The sequence below is a fragment of the Helianthus annuus genome, chromosome 15 (assembly GCF_002127325.2).
Source record: "Helianthus annuus cultivar XRQ/B chromosome 15, HanXRQr2.0-SUNRISE, whole genome shotgun sequence".
Taxonomy (NCBI): Eukaryota; Viridiplantae; Streptophyta; class Magnoliopsida; order Asterales; family Asteraceae; genus Helianthus; species Helianthus annuus.
The window spans coordinates 51,769,127-51,795,273 of NC_035447.2; the positions used below are offsets into that span (position 1 = coordinate 51,769,127).

The 26,147-nt window shown below is 39.3% G+C and overlaps 2 long non-coding RNA genes across 2 annotated transcripts; both read left to right on the plus strand.

The window, feature by feature from the left end:
* The first annotated feature begins 338 nt into the window (after positions 1 to 338).
* On the plus strand, positions 339 to 2,663 carry LOC118487598. The gene is made up of 2 exons (XR_004882034.1): positions 339 to 504; positions 2,497 to 2,663. It is a non-coding gene; the product is annotated as an uncharacterized LOC118487598 (long non-coding RNA).
* Positions 2,664 to 5,472: 2,809 nt separating this feature from the next.
* LOC110911618 lies at positions 5,473 to 20,387 on the plus strand. Its single transcript, XR_002577183.2, has 2 exons — positions 5,473 to 5,620; positions 20,142 to 20,387. It is a non-coding gene; the product is annotated as an uncharacterized LOC110911618 (long non-coding RNA).
* Positions 20,388 to 26,147: the final 5,760 nt, after the last annotated feature.

Here is a 26,147-nt window from a genome sequence, read left to right on the forward strand (position 1 = left end):
CCGTTAATACTGAAAGACGGGTGAAATACCGTTAGTGGTAAAATTTAACCCGAAAATATTAGGATTTAAAGGAATAATCCTAATATTAAATACAACGTGAATAAAAGCTTTTAAGGGAGTAAGTTTATAAGAAGTCCAAGTTAACGGGACTTAAAATAAAACAGGTTATAACTCCCATAACCCACTAAATAACTAGGAATATCAACCTAGTTAGTCTAGTGTTTTAAAATAAAGAGGGAACTTGATGTAGTAACCTTTATAAACATGGGTAAAGTAGAGGGACTAAAATGGTTAAGATGAGAAAATGAGTTTTTATTAATTAAAACTAAAAACACCAAAACACACACCTTTGTGTGTGTTCTGGTCCTACAAAACACAGGAGCCAAGAAGGGCTCTCAAGCTCAAACCCTAACAAGCATAAAATCAACAAATTGAAGGGGTAAATCCAACCTAAATCGAAATCCAAGCACGAATTCATGATCACCTCGATGAAGGGATCATAAGGTATGCCAAATTTCATTATTTAGTTCCATCTTGAATTCTTGGTGAACATATGAAATCGAAAATTTGGCTTGCATGATTAAAGTTTGGATGAATTTAGGATGAAATCATGTCTAGGAGTAAACCCTAGTCAATAACTAGTTGAATTAGTGTTGAAATTATAAAGTTCATGATCATCCATTATGGGTGTTTAAATGGGTTTTGTAGAAACATGATGAACACTAGAACCATGATTGTCAAACTAGTGTTATTTAAACTTTATGAAGTTAATCTTGACATTTAACCATGAATTTGATGATCTTCTAGTAAAAGATGTTGAAATTGGCAAGATAGGTAGCCATAAGTTTGATTGTTAAATTCTATAAAAGAATGCCCATTAGGTGTTTGTTAAAATGCCTAAATGAGAAGTAAAGTGGTGAAATTCAAGTGAAACGCGCAATTGGCAAGCTTGACTAATCACATGAGATATGGGATAAATAACGAGTTCTAAATGATTACCTTGTAAGGTAAATCAATACAATTAATAAGGGTTAAACGGTAAGGTGGTCACTAGTTGACGATAACCGTTAGTTTTGAAGGACACTTTATGGCGTAAGATATAAAGGGGTCAAAATGATCAAGAAATAGATTTATAAGGAAAATTGACCGTACGGTGTAAACCGGTACAAGTCATGTAGACGAGATGATGATAAATCCATCTCGCAAAAGTAAACGGTCATTTAGACCAAACGGGTCAAAAGGTGAAAATATCACCCTTTGACAATATCGAGTAATGGTTTGTCGAGTTGTATGATTACAGGAATAAATATCGATTGAATGTTGACATCGCTATTACTTAGCGGCTACTAAGGCAAGGTATCGAAACAGGTCAATATATTGATCCGAGCCAGGTTTGTATAATGATTCAACTCGTCATGTAGAACTTGAGGTTCTATAAGTGTTAGACAAGGATAAAATATAGATATTCGGTTATCATTAAGGTAAACCGAATAAATTGGGTCATGATTATGGTATTTTAGAAATATAATGGTTTCTAAACAAGATTATAGTTTTAAAAGTGAGATTTTGGTCGAACATGGCTTTAAAGGTCCTTCGTCGTAATAGGAGGGGTAAAAGTGACCAAAATGCTCTTATAAGTGAAATTAAGCAAACGATCCCTAAAGGTTGCTTAGAAATGAGTTTTGTAACCAAATAGATACTTGTATTAAGTATAAAAAGTGGAATATGTGAATCTTTGGGTCAAATGACTCTATATGAGTCTTTGCCGTAAAATGATAATCCGAGGGGTAAAACTCGGAATAAATAGATCTCCACATTAAATCCTCCACACATATAGTTGTGGTGGAAGATAAATTGATAAATAATATGGAAGTACAATGCTAGAAGTGAATGGGTATGAATTATGCGGTAAAAGTGCTTAAAGACCCTTAACGGGTCAAAATAAGCTTCTAAGTCAAAACGGGTTAAAGAAGGTATACAAACCCGTGATTTTGAGCCTAATATAATAGGAGATATTGAAATTATGAAGTTCATGGGTTTAAAGATCAAATAGGCATGTTTGTTTGATAAAATCACGAACGGGTCAAAATTTGGTAAAAAGGGTAATAAGCCAAAGATTTAAAAGTCTTAAATTTTTGTTAATCCGGATGTCGGATTTTAACTCCATATGATGGAGAATTAAATTACGGACGCGTAGGAAAAAGAATCGTGTAAAACGGATTAAAAACGAGAGAGTTATGTCCGTTTCGGTAAGAACTAATGAAAAATAGACGTGCAGAGTTGACACGGGCGGGTGACTTTTTGACACGGCCGGGTGGCTGGGCTGTGAAAAATATATGTTAACTGACACGGCCGGGTGACTTTTTGACACGGCCGGGTGAAGGGGCTGAAAACAAAACAAAAATAATTTCTTGTTTTGTTACGTTAAGCACGGAACTTGTTTATACTCGATTATTAAAGTGTCAAAACTAATTATTTACATGGTTTTGACCGTAGGTGAAGACGGACCTAATCCGGATGAAGATCAAGCGGCGAGCAAGAACCGAACACACGTTAAATGAAGCTTCCGCGTCAAATCTTGATTTGTGTTGATATAAGTGAATTATGTAAACACTTATAAATTGTTTTTGAAATGTTGTAATCATTTGGGAATGTTGGTATAACAAGTTGTGTAAAGACACATTTTAGCATAAAAATTTGTATCTTTTATTAAAATATTAATAAAACCAGACGGGCGTTACAAGTTGGTAATCATAGCTTAAGGTTAAAAAGAATAAAGTGTTCGGTTCGAGGCTTGATCGCAAATCCGGTAAGTACTAGTATGTTAATGGTTTAGCGTGTTAAAGTGTTGTAAACAACACATAGGGTTATCGTGTAATACACATTACCCTAATTCAAATGATTAATATAGTTGATGAAAATACGCGCGTTGATGCATATAGTAGAAAAAAAGCCTTGTATTATAATACGGGCGATTACTGAAGTTGATATGATTAACTCTTGTAAATGTTTTAGTTGAAGGACACTCGCATCTAAAGATAGCGGGAGTCTAACAAATTGCGGACTTGACGGAGGAACGGTCCAAAGTACGAAAAGTAGAACATACTCACCAAGGACCTAAATCATGCAGCGATCGCGAACAAGGCTAATGGCAAGAAAAGCCTGTCAGGGCAAGCGTTACCAGGTGCACATTTTAAATTTAATTGCACATATAGTAATATGCAACAAATACGTAGAGATTGAAAGTTGCATATGTAGATTGAAAACTTGGAAAAACCCGAATAGAAAACCTATCCGGGATATTGCTTCCAAGAGAAACAAATAGAGGCATTACTTACATGGGGTGTAATGTGAAAATTATAAAAAGGTCATGTATACTAGGTGTTGATCGCTTATTCTGGCCAGGTAAGTGGTGAGCACGTGGTACCATGAACTTTTTATGATGGACACTCTTACACCCGATGTAGTAAGGACGGGGCGAGTGGGACAAATTAAAAAGTACCCAAATGGATCAGATAAGCAAAGTATTTGATCATAATGTAAACGCACAGCCGAGTGACGGAAGCGTATTATATTAGGATAACGAACCCGAGAGAAGGGACAAAGAAACATGTAAAATGATGTAGACATGTATTGGGAGGGGGTGTACTTACACTCGATCCCGGAGAATGTAAACATGTAAAACAATTAAGATATGCACTGGGAGGGGGTGTACTTACACTCGAACCCGGAAAACGCAAACATGTAAAATGATGTAGACATGCATTGGGAGGGGGTGTACTTACACTCAAACCCGGAGAATGTAAACATGTAAAACGATTAAGATATGCACTAAGAGGGGGTGTACTTACACTCGAACCCGGAAAACGCAAACATGTAAAATGATGTAGACATGTATTGGGAGGGGGTGTACTTACACTCGAACCCGGAGAATGTAAACATGTAAAACGATTAAGATATGCACTGGGAGGGGGTGTACTTACACTCGAACCCGGAAAATGCAAACATGTAAAATGATGTAGACATGTATTGGGAGGGGGTGTACTTACACTCGAACCCGGAGAATGTAAACATGTAAAACGATTAAGATATGCACTGGGAGGGGGTGTACTTACACTCGAACCCGGAAAACGCAAACATGTAAAATGATGTAGACATGTATTGGGAGGGGGTGTACTTACACTCGAACCTGAAGAATATAAGCATGTAGAATGATCAAGATATGCATTGGGAGGGAGTGCACTTACACTCAAACCCGGAAAATGCGAATATGTCTCTAAACGGGTCGTTCTTGTAAAACGTCAAATTTGAAGACATGGTCGGAATATAAAAATGAAGCGAGGTCTTAATGCATACCGGGAGGGTTACAATAATAACGACTTCGGTAAAACACCCGGTTGATGGGTAAGAATTAAACACATGCGTAGACTGAGAAACGGGAACTCGGATGGAAAGTTAAAAGACTCGGGTTTTGAGTCGTAACTAAAAGACGACAAGATAATGTAAATAGAAATTTTGAATAAATTATGTTCAACTATTTCAAACTTGAATGGGTCGAATATAATATCATGCCGAACGGCATGAGTAAACGCAAGCAGGATAAAGGTAGCGTTAAATGCAAAAGAGTAATGAGCCCGGTAATGGGACATAACCAAATAAGAATATATGCAAATCAAATAACAGTAAGCAGTGGATTCGGTATAATCGAACCAAATAAATAAATTTGAAAACAAAAGAAATTGTTGCAAAAAGTGAAAGATTTCACTAAAGACCTTTAAACGGGTCAAAGTAACGGATTCATAAAGAATTCGATAGTATATGAAAGCGATGGATATCGTTAAGTTAACTAAACTAGTGGAAATAACGAGATTACGTTATTTCAAGTTGCACTAAGTCGTATGAGATATGTAGACAATTAGTAACCAAAAAGATGTTACCATACTTTTCTGGTAATACTAACAAATGGTTAAAAGTATAAGTAATGTTTAAAAGATTTCTCGGATTGAATACATCGAGTTTAGACTCAATGAATTATGTAAGAAAAGGTTTCGAGGACGAAACCTCTTTAAGGGGGGTAGACTTGTAACACCCCGAACATGGGATTAGTAATCAAACTCCGTTAATACTGAAAGACGGGTGAAATATCGTTAGTGGTAAAATTTAACCCGAAAATATTAGGATTCAAAGGAATAATCCTAATATTAAATACAACGTGAATAAAAGCTTTTAAGGGAGTAAGTTTATAAGAAGTCCGAGTTAACGGGACTTAAAATAAAACAGGTTATAACTCCCATAACCCACTAAATAACTAGGAATATCAACCTAGTTAGTCTAGTGTTTTAAAATAAAGAGGGAACTTGATGTAGTAACCTTTATAAACATGGGTAAAGTAGAGGGACTAAAATGGTTAAGATGAGAAAATGAGTTTTTATTAATTAAAACTAAAAACACCAAAACACACACTTTTGTGTGTGTTCTGGTCGTACAAAACACAGGAGCCAAGAAGGGCTCTCAAGCTCAAACCCTAACAAGCATAAAATCAACAAATTGAAGGGGTAAATCCAACCTAAATCGAAATCCAAGCACGAATTCATGATCACCTCGATGAAGGGATCATAAGGTATGCCAAATTTCATTATTTAGTTCCATCTTGAATTCTTGGTGAACATATGAAATCGAAAATTTGGCTTGCATGATTAAAGTTTGGATGAATTTAGGATGAAATCATGTCTAGGAGTAAACCCTAGTCAATAACTAGTTGAATTAGTGTTGAAATTATAAAGTTCATGATCATCCATTATGGGTGTTTAAATGGGTTTTGTAGAAACATGATGAACACTAGAACCATGATTGTCAAACTAGTGTTATTTAAACTTTATGAAGTTAATCTTGACATTTAACCATTGTAACATTTGTGCTTGTAATCATTGTGAACAGTTCAATTATCAATAAAACAATGTTATTTTATCCCAATGATTGTTTGATTGTGTTTTACATTTTTCATGTTTTGACTTTCGTTCAATTTCAAACTCTACATCGCTTTCTGGAGAATTATACGCAAACTGGTGCGTAAACGTACTCAGTTTAATGCGACAAATACTCTGGAACATCAACATATACTCAACATACCTTAAATAACCTTTACATAACTTAGAAATAAGTTTTGAAGGCTTTGGTATAGCAAAAACAAGTTAATTCGCTTACAGGGACTAAACTTGACAAACTGCGAAAGTATGCCAATTTGAACTGTAACGAACATTCCGGAACATGTCCATAAGTTAAACATACCATAAATATCCTTTACATAGCTTAGAAATAGGCTTTGAGAGGTTTGGTATGCTAAAACAAACTTTTGGATCATTCAGGGACTAAAAGTGTCAAAAAGTGCATAAGTTTGCACTTTCGCGCATAACTTATGTTCTGAATACATCCGGACATCCAAAAATTTATGTAAGCATCCTTATATTATGCCTTAGTGTTTGGCATGAGAAAAATCCATTCGTCGCGTCATTTGGATCGTCTTTCGCGCTTATGCGCATTCCGTCGTAATTAAGCGAACATCGCGATCGTACGGCCAAACGAACCGACATCCGACATATTTTTGGGCATGTTTCATGTCCACAATGTTTAGGCATCATTTTGGGGCCTTAAAGATGGCTTTACAGGTCTTAGAAGGGCTGGAAATAGCTTAAACATGCAACAGGGACCAAATGTGTAAATTCTGCAAGTGGTGCAGATCAGAGAGGGCCAGGCGGCCCGCGTGAGTTTTGCCTAAATGTTTAGGCGGGCCGCGTGGGGATGTCTGACAGAAAGATTTTGCATTTAATGCAGAATCTGGCCTTTCGTTCGATCAAAGGGCGATGCCTTTTCACCCAAATGAAGGGCCAAGGGCCAAGTTCAGTGTATTTAACCCCTGGACACATGTACGCATGAGATCAAGGCACGATATTCGATAAAACGATCCTAACGGTTCCACTTTTCCTATAAATACCCCCCCCCTTTAGTGTAAAAATCACAAAATTAGATCCTAAAGCTCTAAGTTGAAACCATTGTTTCATACCTGAGCTGTTTGATCTTGATTTGCACTCGGGGACCCTTCGTAAGTCTTCTTTCGCTCTTTTATTCGCTTTTCGAGTCTGAAAGTCAACGTTTTGTTGACTTTCTGCATTGACCGGCTTTTGGTCGATGTGAAGTTCATGGAACTTCATAACGTAAGCGTGATCACGATGGTGATGGTCCGTAGTAACCATACCTACTGATCACCACGTTATCTAGGCTCAGTGACGAGTCGTAGTTTCGGCCAAAATGTGCATTCTTGCATATTTTGTAACCAAACTGCTCGTGAGCATCAAAACCGTTTGTTTTGATGTCAAACCTGTTTTCAAACTTGGTTAAGCATGTTCTAACATGCTTAGCTCGTCACTTTTAGTTTAGTGCTTATATAGGGTCGTAAGGTAAGCGATCTAAACCATCGCTTATACTTTCGAACCCGACCCATTTGGTCGATCTTTATGATCCGACCAAACACATTAGGTGACCATAGCTATAACCTTCCGAGGTTATACCTTGAGGTCACGATGTTAGACGTTCCGAACGCGTTCTACGCGAACGACGCGTTAGGGTGGCATAAGCTACCTCAACGGGTCGTGATGGACCGTAAGCACTTAGGTTAAGTTTCATTTTAGTATGTAGGCTTTGTTAAACCATATTACACGAGTCTCCATACTCGTTTGGTTTTCGAACCCGCGTACTGTCCGATCCTTCCGATTTGGTCCGGTATATTAACATAGCTACCTATTAGGTGCCGTTTGATATCCCGTGATCTTTAGCGTTATCTGGTTATTATACAAGAACTCCAAAGCAATCTCAGGTGAGTACATTGAACCCCATCTTTTACATGTTTTCGAGGAGTCAATGTGAGTACATTGAACCCCTCTTTTACTGTTTTCCAAACTGTTTGGGGTGAAACACATGTGCCTATCTGTTACTTTCATGCTTTCCATGTTTTCACATCATATGCCTGCTATGTTATTAGTACATTATAGTACACGATTTCATTACATTTTATGCTATGTATGCCCATTATGTGTGTACTTAGTGCATTGATTTACATAACATTTCTGTTGCATATGTTTACTCAGCATATGGACACATTGATTTACATGAACATTTCTGTTGCATATGTTTACTCAGCATATGGACACATTGATTTACATGAACATTTCTGTTGCATATGTTTACTCAGCATATGGACACATTGATTTACATGAACATTTCTGTTGCATATGTTTACTCAGCATATGGACACATTGATTTACATGAACATTTCTGCTGCATATGTTTACTCAGCATATGGGCACATGCCTTCATTTTGTTATGACATTTGGTTTGTTTAACATGGGATAATACATTCATTAACATTAGCTACGCCGTTCGTTAGTAGGTAGTGGTACCATAGGAATTGACAACTCCCATTCCTGAAGTCCTGGGTTTGATAGGACTGGAAGGAATGACCGAATTCGATATACATAACTTAGATAAACCTTTAATTTGTTTAAGGGTTTATCGCCGCAGTCTCAAGGCTTGGATGTATGCATAGTTTACAATACCACATAAATGTTAATATCAATAGAGCATGCATTTCCCGCAGAACATAACGCTGATTTAAACTACGTTTTACTTCAACGACTTGTTTTGTGCATATGGTTTAAGTTGATACATTTCGCTTACCATACATGATACATCTTGGGATTACACATTACATGATTTACATTGAACATAAACACGTCGACATTGACATATACATTTGGTGGTTTACATTTGAACATAAACACTTGACATGGATTACAATAACACTTGACATTTGGTTTACACATGAACAATTTACATGGTGGATTGGTTTGGGTAAATGATTCAACTAACGGGGCGTATGTAATATGATACAAACATGGTGGATACGCCGCTGGTACTTCCTATATATAAATGTTTGTATAATATTACATATCGTGGCGTTATCTAATTCATTTCAGTTTAGACACATTACATTTTACATAAATAACATATTCTTCACAAGACATTATTTTCACAAACAACTTATCTTATTCAACTCATTTTACTTGGTTATTCGTTTAACCTTGCACTTATCTATACATATCATTTGATGTTATCGTTTTTCGAATGGTTTACAAAGCAAGACAAATTACAAGGTTCATGACTGACTGTTATTAAACATTTCTTTAAGCTCAAGTCATGAACCCCATTTTCACAAAAAAACTATGTATCTCACAGGCATTTTTATGCTGACGTACCTACTTTCACATGTGTTTTCAGGAGCTATTCCATAGGACGATGATCATGATTCTAGGGCGGACTTGTGCCTTAGAGCCTAAAAATGAAGTTTGAACTAGCTTAATTATGTTTTGATTTCCGTACTCTCTTTCCAAGACAATGTAACACCTTTGTTTATAAATAAAATACAACTTGTATGCCATGGTTATGAAACAATTTAATTCTGTCCACGACACTCCCCGACGTTTCCGCCGCGGTTGCATGTTACACGCGGCCGGGGTGTGACAGAAGAGTTGGTATCAGAGCCATTGGTTATAGGGAATTAGGTTATTAGTAATGCTTTGACCTAGACTATAACTTTAGGACCCTAACACAAGTTATCTTGTGTTTAGAGTTTAAAACATGCACCTCACCTATCCTTAGGTGATAACCACAACGGGAACTTCGGTTCCGAATCCGCTTTGAAAATTAATCATCTGTTCTAGGATGATTGATTACTAGGTTTTGAACCCTCTGTTATAAGGTTTTGAACCCTCTGTTATATGGTTTTGAACCTCTTTGGATTTCAAAAATCCCGTCAAAGTTTTGGGTTAATAGTGTGAACACGTGCGAACTGGAAGAGTGAATGCCTGTACCCTGGGTTTTCTGTCTAAGGCTAGAGTGTTCGTACAAATCCACATAATCGGACCAGTCACTCTTACCTGGGAACTCTTGGGGTGAGTGTTCACTTATAGGCGAGCATGTCTTCGCGATACACTAATCCTGACCCATCTACTTTGACTAGACATTTCATGTCGCTTATTTGCTTTGCGATGCATAACCGTCATCTTTGCTTTTGATTGATTTTGATTCATCTCATCCTCTTCATCCAATCATCTCACTCGTTTCATTTCATGTTTTTCTCTTCTAGAATGCCTCCTCGACGCGACAACCAGATAGCTACTGCCGAGCTGGCGGAGATTATTGCGCAGCAGATGGCTGCTCAATTTCCGAATCTCTTTGCTCAATGGAACCAGGCCAACAACAACAATGGTACATGCAAATACAAGGATTTTAACTCGGCTAAGCCACTCAAGTTTAGTGGTTCTGAGGGAGCAACTGGGCTTCTTCAGTGGTTCGAGAGCATCGAGAACACTTTTCGCCACGTGCAGTGTCCGGATAATCGCAAGGTCGAATTTTCTTCAAGCGTGTTTCAGAAGAGGGCTCTAACATGGTGGAATGGGGTTATGAGAGATCAAGGTGCAGAAGTTGCTCTAGCTCAGTCATGGGCTGAACTGAGAGCCCTTATGATGAAGGAGTTTTGTCCTCGTCATGAGCAGCGAGCGTTGGAGAAAGAATTTGATGTTTTGAAGCAAGATAGTGGCGAGCACAGGGCTTATACAGATAGGTTTGAGGAGTTGAGTCTCCTTTGCCCGACTATGGTTACCCCACTCGATAAGGCCATCGAAAGGTACATCGACGGCCTACCTAACTCAGTACAAGACATTCTCACTGGTAGCAACCCTACCACACTCCGTCAGGCAATCGAGTTATCAGCGACATTGACTGAGTCGCAGATCCGAAAGAATAAACTACACAGGAAGGGTGACAAGGGCAAGAAGCAGTCGGCTGACAAGGAGGATAGTAAGAAAGGTCAGAACAAGAAGGGAAAGGACTCTGGTTCCTCAAGGGGGTCAAGGAAGCGTAAGGCTTCCCAAAATTTTGCTGTCACTGCCCAAACAAACCAGGCAGCTCCCAACCAGCCTCCAGCAAAGAAACCCTACTCAGGAAGTGCACCTTTGTGCAATCGATGCAACAGTCACCACCAGCCACAATATCAGTGCCGTTTCTGTACTAACTGTGGGAAGTCGGGTCATCTTGCCGATGTTTGTCGGTTTGCTCAGAATCACGCAGTCCAGAACCCTGCTCAACAGGTTGCTCAACAACAGGGTCAGGTTGCACGACCAAACTACCCACCAGGTGCATGTTATAATTGTGGGGATCTGACCCACTACAGAAATCGATGTCCAAGACTAGTCAACCAGAACCAGAATGCAAACCAGAATCCGGCACCGGCTCGAGGTCGAGTCTTTAACATGAATGCACAAGAAGCACAAGCAGACAACGAGGTGGTGAACGGTACGTTCTTTATTAATAATCAGCCAACATCTGTTCTTTTTGATTCGGGTGCCGACAAGAGCTTTGTGTCATTGTCTTTTGAGACAATGCTTCGCGTGTCTAGAACGAAACTAGGTAAACCTTTGACAGTAGAGGTTGCCAGTGGTGAACCCATTGTTCTTAATTCCGTTCTACGCAACTGCCAGTTGAATCTTAACGACCATATTTTTCCTATTGACCTCACGCCAATGCAACTTGGAAGCTTCGACGTTATAGTGGGAATGGATTGGTTATCCAAGCATCACGCAGAGATAATTTGTTCTGAGAAGATTATTCGTGTACCGCTGTCAACAGGCGAGATCCTGCAGGTTCGTGGTGAGAAGCCTGCCGGTGGTCTCAAACTCATGTCCTGTTTTAAAGCACGGAAGTATCTGCGAAAGCACTACGTAGCCTTGTTAGCACATGTTACAGCAGATAAGGGCAAGGGTAAGTCTATTTCAGATATTCCTGTCGTTCGGGATTATTCCGAAGTATTCCCTGAAGACTTACCTGGTCTACCTCCAGCACGCCAAGTCGAGTTCCGTATTGACCTCGTACCTGGTGCAAATCCCATTGCCAGAGCTCCATATCGTCTTGCACCGTCTGAGATGCAAGAGTTATCTAAACAGCTGCAGGAACTCTCCCACAAAGGTTTTATCCGTCCTAGCTTTTCACCTTGGGGTGCTCCCGTTCTCTTTGTAAAGAAGAAGGATGGATCTTTTAGGATGTGTATCGATTATCGTGAGCTTAACAAGCTTACCATCAAAAATCGATATCCCCTACCTCGCATTGATGACCTCTTTGATCAGTTGCAAGGCGCTTCTTACTTTTCAAAGATTGATCTGCGATCTGGATATCATCAACTCCGTGTGCATGAAGAAGATATTCCAAAGACAGCGTTCCGTACTCGTTATGGACATTATGAGTTCACAGTCATGCCATTCGGTTTGACTAATGCTCCTGCTGTTTTCATGGACTTGATGAATAGGGTCTGCAAACCTTACTTGGATAAGTTCATCATTGTTTTCATTGACGACATTTTGATATATTCTAAGACGCGAGCTGATCATGAGCAACATCTCCGTCTTACTTTGGAACTCCTAAAGAAAGAACAACTTTTCGCCAAATTCTCCAAGTGTGAATTCTGGCTTAAAGAGGTTCAATTCTTAGGACATATTGTCAACGAACAAGGTATTCATGTAGATCCCTCCAAGATCAGTGCGATCAAGGATTGGGATACACCTACTACCCCTACTGAAGTTCGTTCTTTTCTTGGTCTAGCGGGTTATTACCGCCGCTTCATAGAAAATTTCTCGAAGATTGCAGTTCCTCTAACTGCTCTAACTCAGAAGAACAAGCCATTTGATTGGGGAGTCAAACAAGAGGAAGCGTTTCAGACCTTGAAACAAAAGCTTTGCAACGCACCTGTCCTAACATTGCCTGAGGGCAATGATGATTTCGTCGTTTATTGTGACGCATCTAAATTAGGTCTCGGCTGCGTCCTAATGCAAAGAAACAAAGTCATAGCATACGCATCAAGGCAGTTGAAGATACATGAGAGGAACTACACCACTCATGATCTTGAGTTGGGTGCAGTTGTCTTCGCTCTCAAAATTTGGAGACACTACTTGTACGGTACAAAATGTGTGGTTTTCACGGACCACAAAAGTCTTCAACATATCTTCAATCAAAAAGAGCTCAACATGAGACAACGACGTTGGGTTGAACTTCTAAACGACTACGATTGCGAGATTCGCTACCATCCTGGTAAGGCGAATGTCGTAGCCGATGCATTGAGTCGCAAGGAACGTACTTGGCTTCATTGTGTACGTGTCCAATCTGTTATTCAAACTGATATACAAGCCCGTATTTCTCAGGCTCAACAAGCTTGTGTTTCACAAGGTTTAATGGATAAGGAATTTCCTTATCACATAACACCTGCTCTTGAACTGAAAGACAATGGATCGTACTATTTCATGGACCGTTTGTGGGTCCCAAGCCAAGATGATCTTCGTACCTTGCTTATGGATGAAGCCCATAAGTCTCGTTATTCCATTCATCCTGGCTCAGATAAGATGTATAAGGATCTTCGTATTCAGTATTGGTGGCCTGGTATGAAGAAAGACATTGCCTTATACGTATCAAAATGCCTTACTTGTCTTAAGGTTAAGGCTGAACATCAGCGTCCTTCCGGATTATTAGAGCAACCGGAGATCCCAGTTTGGAAATGGGAAAACATTACTATGGATCTCATTACTAAACTTCCGCGCACAAAGAAAGGTCACGATGCCATCTGGGTAGTCGTGGATCGTCTTACCAAGTCAGCGCATTTCTTACCAATCCGTGAGGATTTTTCGGCTGACAAACTTGCTCAAATCTACGTAGATGAAATTGTAGCTCGACATGGTGTTCCTTTGAGCATCATTTCTAACAGAGATGCTCGTTTCACTTCTCATTTTTGGAGAACCATGCAATCTGCTATGGGGTCTCAACTTAATCTGAGCACAGCTTATCATCCGCAAACGGATGGTCAATCTGAAAGAACAATCCAGACACTGGAGGATATGCTTAGAGCTTGTGTGATAGACTTTGGTGGTAGTTGGGATTCACATCTTCCATTGATTGAATTCTCCTACAACAATAGTTATCACTCCAGCATCAACATGGCTCCTTTCGAGGCTCTCTATGGTCGAAAATGTCGTTCACCAGTCTGCTGGAATGAGATCGGTGAGGCTCAACTTACTGGACCTGCCCTCATTTTAGAGACAACAGAAAAGGTAAAGAAAGTTCGTGATAACCTTCAGACAGCTAGAAGCCGTCAAAAGAGTTACGCGGACCTAAAACGCAAACCCTTGGATTTTCAAGTCGGTGATCGTGTATTACTTAAGGTCTCACCTTGGAAAGGTGTGATCAGATTCGGAAAGAAAGGAAAACTTGCACCTAGATACGTTGGACCATTTAAGATCGTCGAAAGAATCGGCAAGGTTGCCTACAGACTTGAGTTACCTCCTGAACTTGGAAATGTTCATCCAACCTTTCACGTGTCCAATCTCAAGAGGTGTTTAGCTGATGAAAACCTCCACATACCGCTTGACGAAATTCGTGTTGATAAAACACTGAAGTTTGTTGAGAAACCGGTAGAAATCATGGAACGTGAAGTCAAGTGGCTTAAACGCAAGCGCATTCCTTTGGTCAAGGTTCGTTGGGAATCTAAGCGTGGACCCGAATTTACTTGGGAACGTGAAGATCAAATGAAGGCAAAATATCCGCATCTTTTTCCATCAGTTTCCTCTAAATAAATTTCGGGACGAAATTTCCACAAGTAGGGGAGACTGTAACATTTGTGCTTGTAATCATTGTGAACAGTTCAATTATCAATAAAACAATGTTATTTTATCCCAATGATTGTTTGATTGTGTTTTACATTTTTCATGTTTTGACTTTCGTTCAATTTCAAACTCTACATCGCTTTCTGGAGAATTATACGCAAACTGGTGCGTAAACGTACTCAGTTTAATGCGACAAATACTCTGGAACATCAACATATACTCAACATACCTTAAATAACCTTTACATAACTTAGAAATAAGTTTTGAAGGCTTTGGTATAGCAAAAACAAGTTAATTCGCTTACAGGGACTAAACTTGACAAACTGCGAAAGTATGCCAATTTGAACTGTAACGAACATTCCGGAACATGTCCATAAGTTAAACATACCATAAATATCCTTTACATAGCTTAGAAATAGGCTTTGAGAGGTTTGGTATGCTAAAACAAACTTTTGGATCATTCAGGGACTAAAAGTGTCAAAAAGTGCATAAGTTTGCACTTTCGCGCATAACTTATGTTCTGAATACATCCGGACATCCAAAAATTTATGTAAGCATCCTTATATTATGCCTTAGTGTTTGGCATGAGAAAAATCCATTCGTCGCGTCATTTGGATCGTCTTTCGCGCTTATGCGCATTCCGTCGTAATTAAGCGAACATCGCGATCGTACGGCCAAACGAACCGACATCCGACATATTTTTGGGCATGTTTCATGTCCACAATGTTTAGGCATCATTTTGGGGCCTTAAAGATGGCTTTACAGGTCTTAGAAGGGCTGGAAATAGCTTAAACATGCAACAGGGACCAAATGTGTAAATTCTGCAAGTGGTGCAGATCAGAGAGGGCCAGGCGGCCCGCGTGAGTTTTGCCTAAATGTTTAGGCGGGCCGCGTGGGGATGTCTGACAGAAAGATTTTGCATTTAATGCAGAATCTGGCCTTTCGTTCGATCAAAGGGCGATGCCTTTTCACCCAAATGAAGGGCCAAGGGCCAAGTTCAGTGTATTTAACCCCTGGACACATGTACGCACGAGATCAAGGCACGATATTCGATAAAACGATCCTAACGGTTCCACTTTTCCTATAAATACCCCCCCCCTTTAGTGTAAAAATCACAAAATTAGATCCTAAAGCTCTAAGTTGAAACCATTGTTTCATACCTGAGCTGTTTGATCTTGATTTGCACTCGGGGACCCTTCGTAAGTCTTCTTTCGCTCTTTTATTCGCTTTTCGAGTCTGAAAGTCAACGTTTTGTTGACTTTCTGCATTGACCGGCTTTTGGTCGATGTGAAGTTCATGGAACTTCATAACGTAAGCGTGATCACGATGGTGATGGTCCGTAGTAACCATACCTACTGATCACCACGTTATCTAGGCTCAGTGACGAGTCGTAGTTTCGGCCAAAATGTGCATTCTTGCATATTTTGTAACCAAACTGCTCGTGAGCATCAAAACCGTTTGTTTTGATGTCAAACCTGTTTTCAAACTTGGTTAAGCATGTTCTAACATGCTTAGCTCGTCACTTTTAGTTTAGTGCTTATATAGGGTCGTAAGGTAAGCGATCTAAACCATCGCTTATACTTTCGAACCCGACCCATTTGGTCGATCTTTATGATCCGACCAAACACATTAGGTGACCATAGCTATAACCTTCCGAGGTTATACCTTGAGGTCACGATGTTAGACGTTCCGAACGCGTTCTACGCGAACGACGCGTTAGGGTGGCATAAGCTACCTCAACGGGTCGTGATGGACCGTAAGCACTTAGGTTAAGTTTCATTTTAGTATGTAGGCTTTGTTAAACCATATTACACGAGTCTCCATACTCGTTTGGTTTTCGAACCCGCGTACTGTCCGATCCTTCCGATTTGGTCCGGTATATTAACATAGCTACCTATTAGGTGCCGTTTGATATCCCGTGATCTTTAGCGTTATCTGGTTATTATACAAGAACTCCAAAGCAATCTCAGGTGAGTACATTGAACCCCATCTTTTACATGTTTTCGAGGAGTCAATGTGAGTACATTGAACCCCTCTTTTACTGTTTTCCAAACTGTTTGGGGTGAAACACATGTGCCTATCTGTTACTTTCATGCTTTCCATGTTTTCACATCATATGCCTGCTATGTTATTAGTACATTATAGTACACGATTTCATTACATTTTATGCTATGTATGCCCATTATGTGTGTACTTAGTGCATTGATTTACATAACATTTCTGTTGCATATGTTTACTCAGCATATGGACACATTGATTTACATGAACATTTCTGTTGCATATGTTTACTCAGCATATGGACACATTGATTTACATGAACATTTCTGTTGCATATGTTTACTCAGCATATGGACACATTGATTTACATGAACATTTCTGTTGCATATGTTTACTCAGCATATGGACACATTGATTTACATGAACATTTCTGCTGCATATGTTCACTCAGCATATGGGCACATGCCTTCATTTTGTTATGACATTTGGTTTGTTTAACATGGGATAATACATTCATTAACATTAGCTACGCCGTTCGTTAGTAGGTAGTGGTACCATAGGAATTGACAACTCCCATTCCTGAAGTCCTGGGTTTGATAGGACTGGAAGGAATGACCGAATTCGATATACATAACTTAGATAAACCTTTAATTTGTTTAAGGGTTTATCGCCGCAGTCTCAAGGCTTGGATGTATGCATAGTTTACAATACCACATAAATGTTAATATCAATAGAGCATGCATTTCCCGCAGAACATAACGCTGATTTAAACTACGTTTTACTTCAACGACTTGTTTTGTGCATATGGTTTAAGTTGATACATTTCGCTTACCATACATGATACATCTTGGGATTACACATTACATGATTTACATTGAACATAAACACGTCGACATTGACATATACATTTGGTGGTTTACATTTGAACATAAACACTTGACATGGATTACAATAACACTTGACATTTGGTTTACACATGAACAATTTACATGGTGGATTGGTTTGGGTAAATGATTCAACTAACGGGGCGTATGTAATATGAAACAAACATGGTGGATACGCCGCTGGTACTTCCTATATATAAATGTTTGTATAATATTACATATCGTGGCGTTATCTAAGTCATTTCAGTTTAGACACATTACATTTTACATAAATAACATATTCTTCACAAGACATTATTTTCACAAACAACTTATCTTATTCAACTCATTTTACTTGGTTATTCGTTTAACCTTGCACTTATCTATACATATCATTTGATGTTATCGTTTTTCGAATGGTTTACAAAGCAAGACAAATTACAAGGTTCATGACTGACTGTTATTAAACATTTCTTTAAGCTCAAGTCATGAACCCCATTTTCACAAAAAAACTATGTATCTCACAGGCATTTTTATGCTGACGTACCTACTTTCACATGTGTTTTCAGGAGCTATTCCATAGGACGATGATCATGATTCTAGGGCGGACCTGTGCCTTAGAGCCTAAAAATGAAGTTTGAACTAGCTTAATTATGTTTTGATTTCCGTACTCTCTTTCCAAGACAATGTAACACCTTTGTTTATAAATAAAATACAACTTGTATGCCATGGTTATGAAACAATTTAATTCTGTCCACGACACTCCCCGGCGTTTCCGCCGCGGTTGCATGTTACACGCGGCCGGGGTGTGACAACCATGAATTTGATGATCTTCTAGTAAAAGATGTTGAAATTGGCAAGATAGGTAGCCATAAGTTTGATTGTTAAATTCTATAAAAGAATGCCCATTAGGTGTTTGTTAAAATGCCTAAATGAGAAGTAAAGTGGTGAAATTCAAGTGAAACGCGTAATTGGCAAGCTTGACTAATCACATGAGATATGGGATAAATAACGAGTTCTAAATGATTACCTTGTAAGGTAAATCAATACAATTAATAAGGGTTAAACGGTAAGGTGGTCACTAGTTGACGATAACCGTTAGTTTTGAAGGACACTTTATGGCGTAAGATATAAAGGGGTCAAAATGATCAAGAAATAGATTTATAACGAAAATTGACCGTATGGTGTAAACCGGTACAAGTCATGTAGACGAGATGATGATAAATCCATCTCGCAAAAGTAAACGGTCATTTAGACCAAACGGGTCAAAAGGTGAAAATATCACCCTTTGACAATATCGACTAATGGTTTGTCGAGTTGTATGATTACAGGAATAAATATCGATTGAATGTTGACATCGCTATTACTTAGCGGCTACTAAGGCAAGGTATCGAAACGGGTCAATATATTGATCCGAGCCAGGTTTGTATAATGATTCAACTCGTCATGTAGAACTTGAGGTTCTATAAGTGTTAGACAAGGATAAAATATAGATATTCGGTTATCATTAAGGTAAACCGAATAAATTGGGTCATGATTATGGTATTTTAGAAATATAATGGTTTCTAAACAAGATTATAGTTTTAAAAGTGAGATTTTGGTCGAACATGGCTTTAAAGGTCCTTCGTCGTAATAGGAGGGGTAAAAGTGACCAAAATGCTCTTATAAGTGAAATTAAGCAAACGATCCCTAAAGGTTGCTTAGAAATGAGTTTTGTAACCAAATAGATACTTGTATTAAGTATAAAAAGTGGAATATGTGAATCTTTGGGTCAAATGACTCTATATGAGTCTTTGCCGAAAATGATAATCCGAGGGGTAAAACTCGGAATAAATAGATCTCCACATTAAATCCTCCACACATATAGTTGTGGTGGAAGATAAATTGATAAATAATATGGAAGTACAATGCTAGAAGTGAATGGGTATGAATTATGCGGTAAAAAGTGCTTAAATACCCTTAACGGGTCAAAATAAGCTTCTAAGTCAAAACGGGTTAAAGAAGGTATACAAACCCGTGATTTTGAGCCTAATATAATAGGAGATATTGAAATTATGAAGTTCATGGGTTTAAAGATCAAATAGGCATGTTTGTTTGATAAAATCACGAACGGGTCAAAATTTGGTAAAAAGGGTAATAAGCCAAAGATTTAGAAGTCTTAAATTTTTGTTAATCCGGATGTCGGATTTTAACTCCATATGATGGAGAATTAAATTACGGACGCGTAGGAAAAAGAATCGTGTAAAACGGATTAAAAACGAGAGAGTTATGTCCGTTTCGGTAAGAACTAATGAAAAATAGACGTGCAGAGTTGACACGGGCGGGTGACTTTTTGACACGGCCGGGTGGCTGGGCTGTGAAAAATATATGTTACCTGACACGGCCGGGTGACTTTTTGACACGGCCGGGTGAAGGGGCTGAAAACAAAACAAAAATAATTTCTTATTTTGTTACGTTAAGCACGGAACTTGTTTATACTCGATTATTAAAGTGTCAAAACTAATTATTTACATGGTTTTGACCGTAGGTGAAGATGGACCTAATCCGGATGAAGATCAAGCGGCGAGCAAGAACCGAACACACGTTAAATGAAGCTTCCGCGTCAAATCTTGATTTGTGTTGATATAAGTGAATTATGTAAACACTTATAAATTGTTTTTGAAATGTTGTAATCATTTGGGAATGTTGGTATAACAAGTTTTGTAAAGACACATTTTAGCATAAAAATTTGTATCTTTTATTAAAATATTAATAAAACCAGACGGGCGTTACAATTTTGAATGTTTGGAATTGGCTGATTAGCATCCGCGCTTGTTCCAGATATAATGCCATAGCTTCACCTTTCGCATCGTAGTGCCCATTAACTTGCTCGGCCACCAGTTTTGAATCAACGTTAGCTTCAAGATTTTTCGCTCCCATTTTTAGCGCTAAACGGAGGCCCGCTAGAAACGCTTCATATTCTGCCTCGTTATTTGTGCTCCGGAAATCTAAGCGTATCGCATATGTAAGCTCGTGATCATCTGGGCTGACCAATCGGAGGCATGCGCCTGCTCCATCGTCATTAGAAGCCCCGTCTGTGTGCAGAGTCTAGACCCTGTCGTCAAAAACGGGAACAGGGTTTTGGATTGCTTCACATTCTTGCACTTTGTCTATGGGAACCTCTGTGGCGAAGTCTGCTAGAACTTGCCCTTTGATTGCTGGTCGTGGTCTATATAGGATATTGTATCCTCCCAATTCTATGGCCCACTTAGCCAGTCTCCTCGCGACATCGGGTTTGGATAAAATCTGCCCCAAGAGATAGTTAGTGAGAACTGTAATAACGTGACCTAAAAAGTACCGGCGAAGTCGTCGGGATGCATGCACTAGCGCGAGGACCAGTTTCTCTATCATTGAGTAGCGCGTCTCTGGGCCAAGGAGCATCTTGCTGATGTAGTAGATTGGGGTCTGGACGTTTTCTCTTTCTACCATTAACACTGCGCCGATTGCTACCTCTGCTGCGGATAAATACAGAATCAATGGTTCTTTTTCTCGTGGCGCTGTTAGTGTTGGTAGCTGAATTAAACACTCCTTCATTTGCTTGAAGGCCATTTATGCTTCTGCTGTCCACTGGAAGTGACTTTTCTTGGCACAATTGCGCAGTGTGTTAATAAACGGGTAAGACTTTGCAGCATGATTTGCCAAGAATCTGTTCAAGGCTGCTAATTGTCCCGCGAGTCTTTGCATTTCTTTTACTGTTGCAGGCGACGGCATCAGCTGGATGGCTTGCACCTTCTCTGGGTTAACTTTAAAGTCGTCCCTTGTTACTATGAAACCCAAAAATTTCCCTTCATCCATCCCAAAAGAACATTTTGTTGGGTTGAGCTTTAAGTTGACGCTACGTAATGAATTGAACGTACGCTGAATATTTTCGAGCATGGTTTCTTCTTCGTGACTCATGATGACGAGGTCATTCATGTATACCTCAACTGTTTTCCCGATGTCTTCTCCAAAAACCGTATCCATCAATCTCTGGTAAGTAGCCCCGACATTGCGCAACCCGAAAGGCATTTTTGTGTAACAAAAGATACCATTATCGGTTCAGAAGGCTGTCTTGTCTTCATCTTCCTCTTTCATTAGGACCTGATGGTAGCCTTTGTAACAGTCGAGAAAACACTTCCAACAGAAGGATGCCAAAGAGTCAACTTTTTTGTCGATTTCTGGAAGCGCGTAGCAATCTTTTGGGAAAGCTTTATTCAGGTCATTGAAGTCGACGCACATTCTCCACCCACCGTTGTGTTTTTGAACCATGACTGGGTTAGCGACCCAGCTATGGTACTGTACTTCACGCAGTATTCCGGCCTTGAGCAATTCTATGACCTGTTCGTTCATTGCTTCCGTGTTTTCTGCGCTGAGACTACGTCTTCCCTGCGCGACGGCTCTGCTGTAACACCTCGTAAAATCACGTCCAATGGTGTATTGACACGTGTAATAAACCCTAATGAAGTCAAATGTTGAATTTAAAGGACTAATGTTTCGAAAAATCGAAAACTTTGATAATGAAAGGATTGGAAGTGTTAGCATACCTAAAATAAGTTTCAAAATAACCTCTCACGATGATTATATTCACAAATGAGCCACTTGGCGATCGAGTGTAGACGTTTGCGGAATTAATTGAAAGTTTGCGCAATAAAGGGTTAAAAGCGTCAACATGTTAATTCTTACCTCTGAGTGGAAGTACAGGGGCCAAAATTGCCAACAATGAAAGTATATGTGTGCTGTACTGGTCCTTACGGACCGTATACATTGACCTTTACAGTCCGTATAACTTGCCCAGCTCCAGAAATCAGAAAACCAGCTGTGGTTTTGCTTCTTGTCTCTCATAGTTGATCCTAAGGGCTGGTTTTAGTGCACCCATAGTTTTCTAAAACAAGGGGCACACTTGTAGGGCTGAGATTGAATCCCGTTTATCGAGGAACGATCCTAACGGTTCTCAAAAACCTATATATACCCCCTTGATCTTGGCTCTCTTTGCTCATCATTTCTTCATTCTTGCTCTCAATCTCAAATCTGAGGATCCTTGTCATTGGGAACCTCCTTTTGAGTAATCTTCTGTCCTTTGGACTCTTTGTAATTATCCTTCATGCTTAGTTTAAATATTTAGCGTTTATAGCCGGAAAGTCAAGCGTTTGCGATAAACGCTTTGACTTTTAAACGGTTAAGCCATTGTTCGCAACAAACATGGCTACGTGACCGTAATTAGGTAGGTGTTTAACCCTCAAAAGGGCGCCTCCAAATTACCACGTTTACTTAGTTAAATTGGCGGGTCAAATAAAAGTCAAACGGGTAGTTTTAAATAAAATTTATAACTATTAATATAAAAGCCATAAAATCAGTTTTCTCACTTAAATAACTTGGTAAATATTAGTTGAACATGCCTAAGCATGATTCAACCCGACAATTCTAAGTATAGGCTCGGTTCGGAACCGAAAGTCGCAAAAGTTGACTTTTGCTTTGACTTTCAGTTCTGACCCGATTTAGCTTAGTTTAGATATGCCTTAGGATTCCATTAGGACCATATTATAGGTTAGTATATGATGTGCACAAAATGCAACATATAAATTACATCAATTGTGGCATAAAACTAACCCTTTTTTAGTACTAACGTTGGAAAAAGTGTGCTTTTGTCTTCCTTTTGCATTTTCAGGATTAAATGAGCTCAAATAAACAAAAGAAGCAAAAAGGTAGCTAAATCTAACATAAATACAAGAAAAGGAGCAAACATGACATGGCTTTACTAGAAGCTCTTGATGAGATGACTTCGGTAGAGGAGGTCCTAATAGACCGTATAAATTATCTTACGGTGGGGCTGGAAAACAGTTTTCAAGAAATTAACCTCTTACACCAGAGGTTAAATATTCTTGTAACACCTCCCGTGGAACCATCCTCCCTCAAGAGGATTGGAACCTAGCACTTGGAGTCAACAATCCTACTGGATGGGATGACATTCCAGCGGAGCCTCCACTTGAAAATCTACAAGAAGTCCTGGTGGAAGTTGCACCCCCTCAAATCGACGCCAACGAGCCCGCCTTCCTCCTCCCAAGGGATATAGAGGAGTGGCTCGCCGACGTGTGAGGAACCCATGCCCGGAGGAAGGAGTTCTTTGAAGCCGCATCTAACCGAGAAATTATCTTTTCGGAAATTTTGCCAATTAGAATAACTTTTAGGCTAGAACTTCTTTGTTTAAGCTTCTTGTGCTTCATTTAACTTGCTTATCTAAATTACTAGCTTTTTAGGATAACGTAATTCTCTCTATGACTTTAAAGAAATGATGGTTTTAGTGTTTGGATGATGTTGTAATGAATAAAACACATTCGGGATGGTGAAAGATAACAAGGGAAACTTGCACCAGCACCCCATGCACGAAAACAGGGCCATCCGACAAAAATTTCTTCATTACAGCAAGTTCAGCACGGGACGTGTCCTCCCGACACGGCCCCGTGCTGCACGATCTGCAGAAAATGCCCAGTTCAGGTAACTGGACACGGGTCGTGTTCACTGAACACGCCCCCGTGTCCAGGCTTCTGTTTCTTTTTACAAACTTCTGTTACTGGCACTTGAACACGGGGCCGTTCCCGGACACCACGGGGCCGTGTCCAGGCGCCCAGTAACATAAAATTTTGCTTTTAACACCCTTTTACACATTCAATCAACCTAAAAACTTATTTTTGGGACACATTGAGGACAATGTGTAATTTAAGTTTGGGGGGGGGGGATGCTAAAACTTTAAATCTTGCAAGTCCTAATTAACAAGCCTTACACAAAACTCTATTGGAACCGCTAATCACTCCAAATTTTTTCAAAAATTTTTATTTTCTTTTTACTTGTCTAGGCTTAAGTTGGGAATTTCAAGTTCTAACAAGGTTATATTTTTACAAATTTACAACCGATAGCATCGTGATAAAAAGAACCAACATAAGAAAATTATGAAACGACATGGCAAGCTTAGTTAAAATTTGATTATATATACTTGATCACATAAAAACCCATTCCCACAAAAGTGAGTTTTGAGCCTTTATTGAGCATACGGATACATATCTTTACACTAAATGCTCATTTTTCGTTTCTTGTGTGAATAGCCGATTGGTTCTTACGACTCTAGAACTTGCCACAACAATGCATTCCCGGTCCTTACCAACTTAAACCCGAGTAAGTAAATGATGGAGGCATTAGGACTAACCCTTAGTTAACCCCTTTGAGCCTAAACCCTTTCATTTCTTAACCCAAAACAATCACCCTTTTTACCCACCTAAACCTTTTTTTATTTTTACCCTTTCTTTTAGTAACAAAGCTCAGTTTTTCTTATGACTTCCTGATTAAAAAAATTGATGAAACCAAATAAACAAACAAGTAATAACTTTGTTTGAAAAGAAATGGTTCATCAAAATAAAATAAATTGTGAAAAATAAAAAGTCTTTCAAAAACCGATGCTTTTTACGCTTTTCGCCCTTTTACTAACGACTAACCCAACCACCCACCTTTAGCCCAAGCCTAACCCTTCACCCAAAAAGTCCTCTTGATATTTACAAAGGTATATAGTTAAAAAGGAGGAGGATTGATTGCTTGGCAAGCTTATGGTAGGAGTAAGTTCCATGCCGCTCTCGAGTGATTCACTAAAAATACACCTTCGGCCGAGTGTTAAGTGATCCCCCGTGAGGTATGTGAACTTGTATATAAAAGGAATTTTAAAAGAGGCATGTTATGCCCTAATAAGTAATTTATCTTATGAAACGTTTTTAATAAATCATGACGAATAGGATTGTAAATAAATAAAAATAAAACCTAATAAAGAATCTTGGAAATCCCGACACTCTATGACAAGCCCAAAAACCTTCTCTTCTACCCATTCCATTTGGGAGTGAAAAAGCCACATTATAAAGAGTTTTGCTTGAGGACAAGCAAAGATTCAAGTGTGAGGGTATTTGAAGTGCAAAAAACGCAACATGTAAATTACATCAATTGTGGCATAAAACTAACCTTTTTTTAGTACTAATGTTGGAAAAAGTGTGCTTTTGTCTTCCTTTTGCATTTTCAGGATTAAATGTGGTCAAATAAACAAAAGAAGCAAAAAGGCAACTAAATCAAACATAAATACAAGGAAAGGAGCAAACGTGGCATGCTCGACCTCCCGACAGCGTCTTCCCAAGCAAAACAAGAAGACAAAAGACTGAACACGCCCCGTGCTCAGTGAGCACGGGGGCGTGCCCAAGTGTCAGAAGAAAAGATAAGGTGGTAGAAGCTTCCAACGCCCACCACGGGGCCGTGCTCAGCGGACACGGGGCCGTGGTCAACTATAAGATTCGTAGAATCCAGGCAAATCTTGATAGTACAGATATGCTTCTGCACACGGGGTCGTGCTCAGCGGACACAGGGGCGTGGTCAACTAATGCAGACAAACTGCATTTAATGAAGAAAGAGAGGAGGATGGACATGGGGCCGTGCACGAGCTTCTGTTCAGCCTATAAATAGGAGTGCTTGGAGCTCTTGCAACTCATCC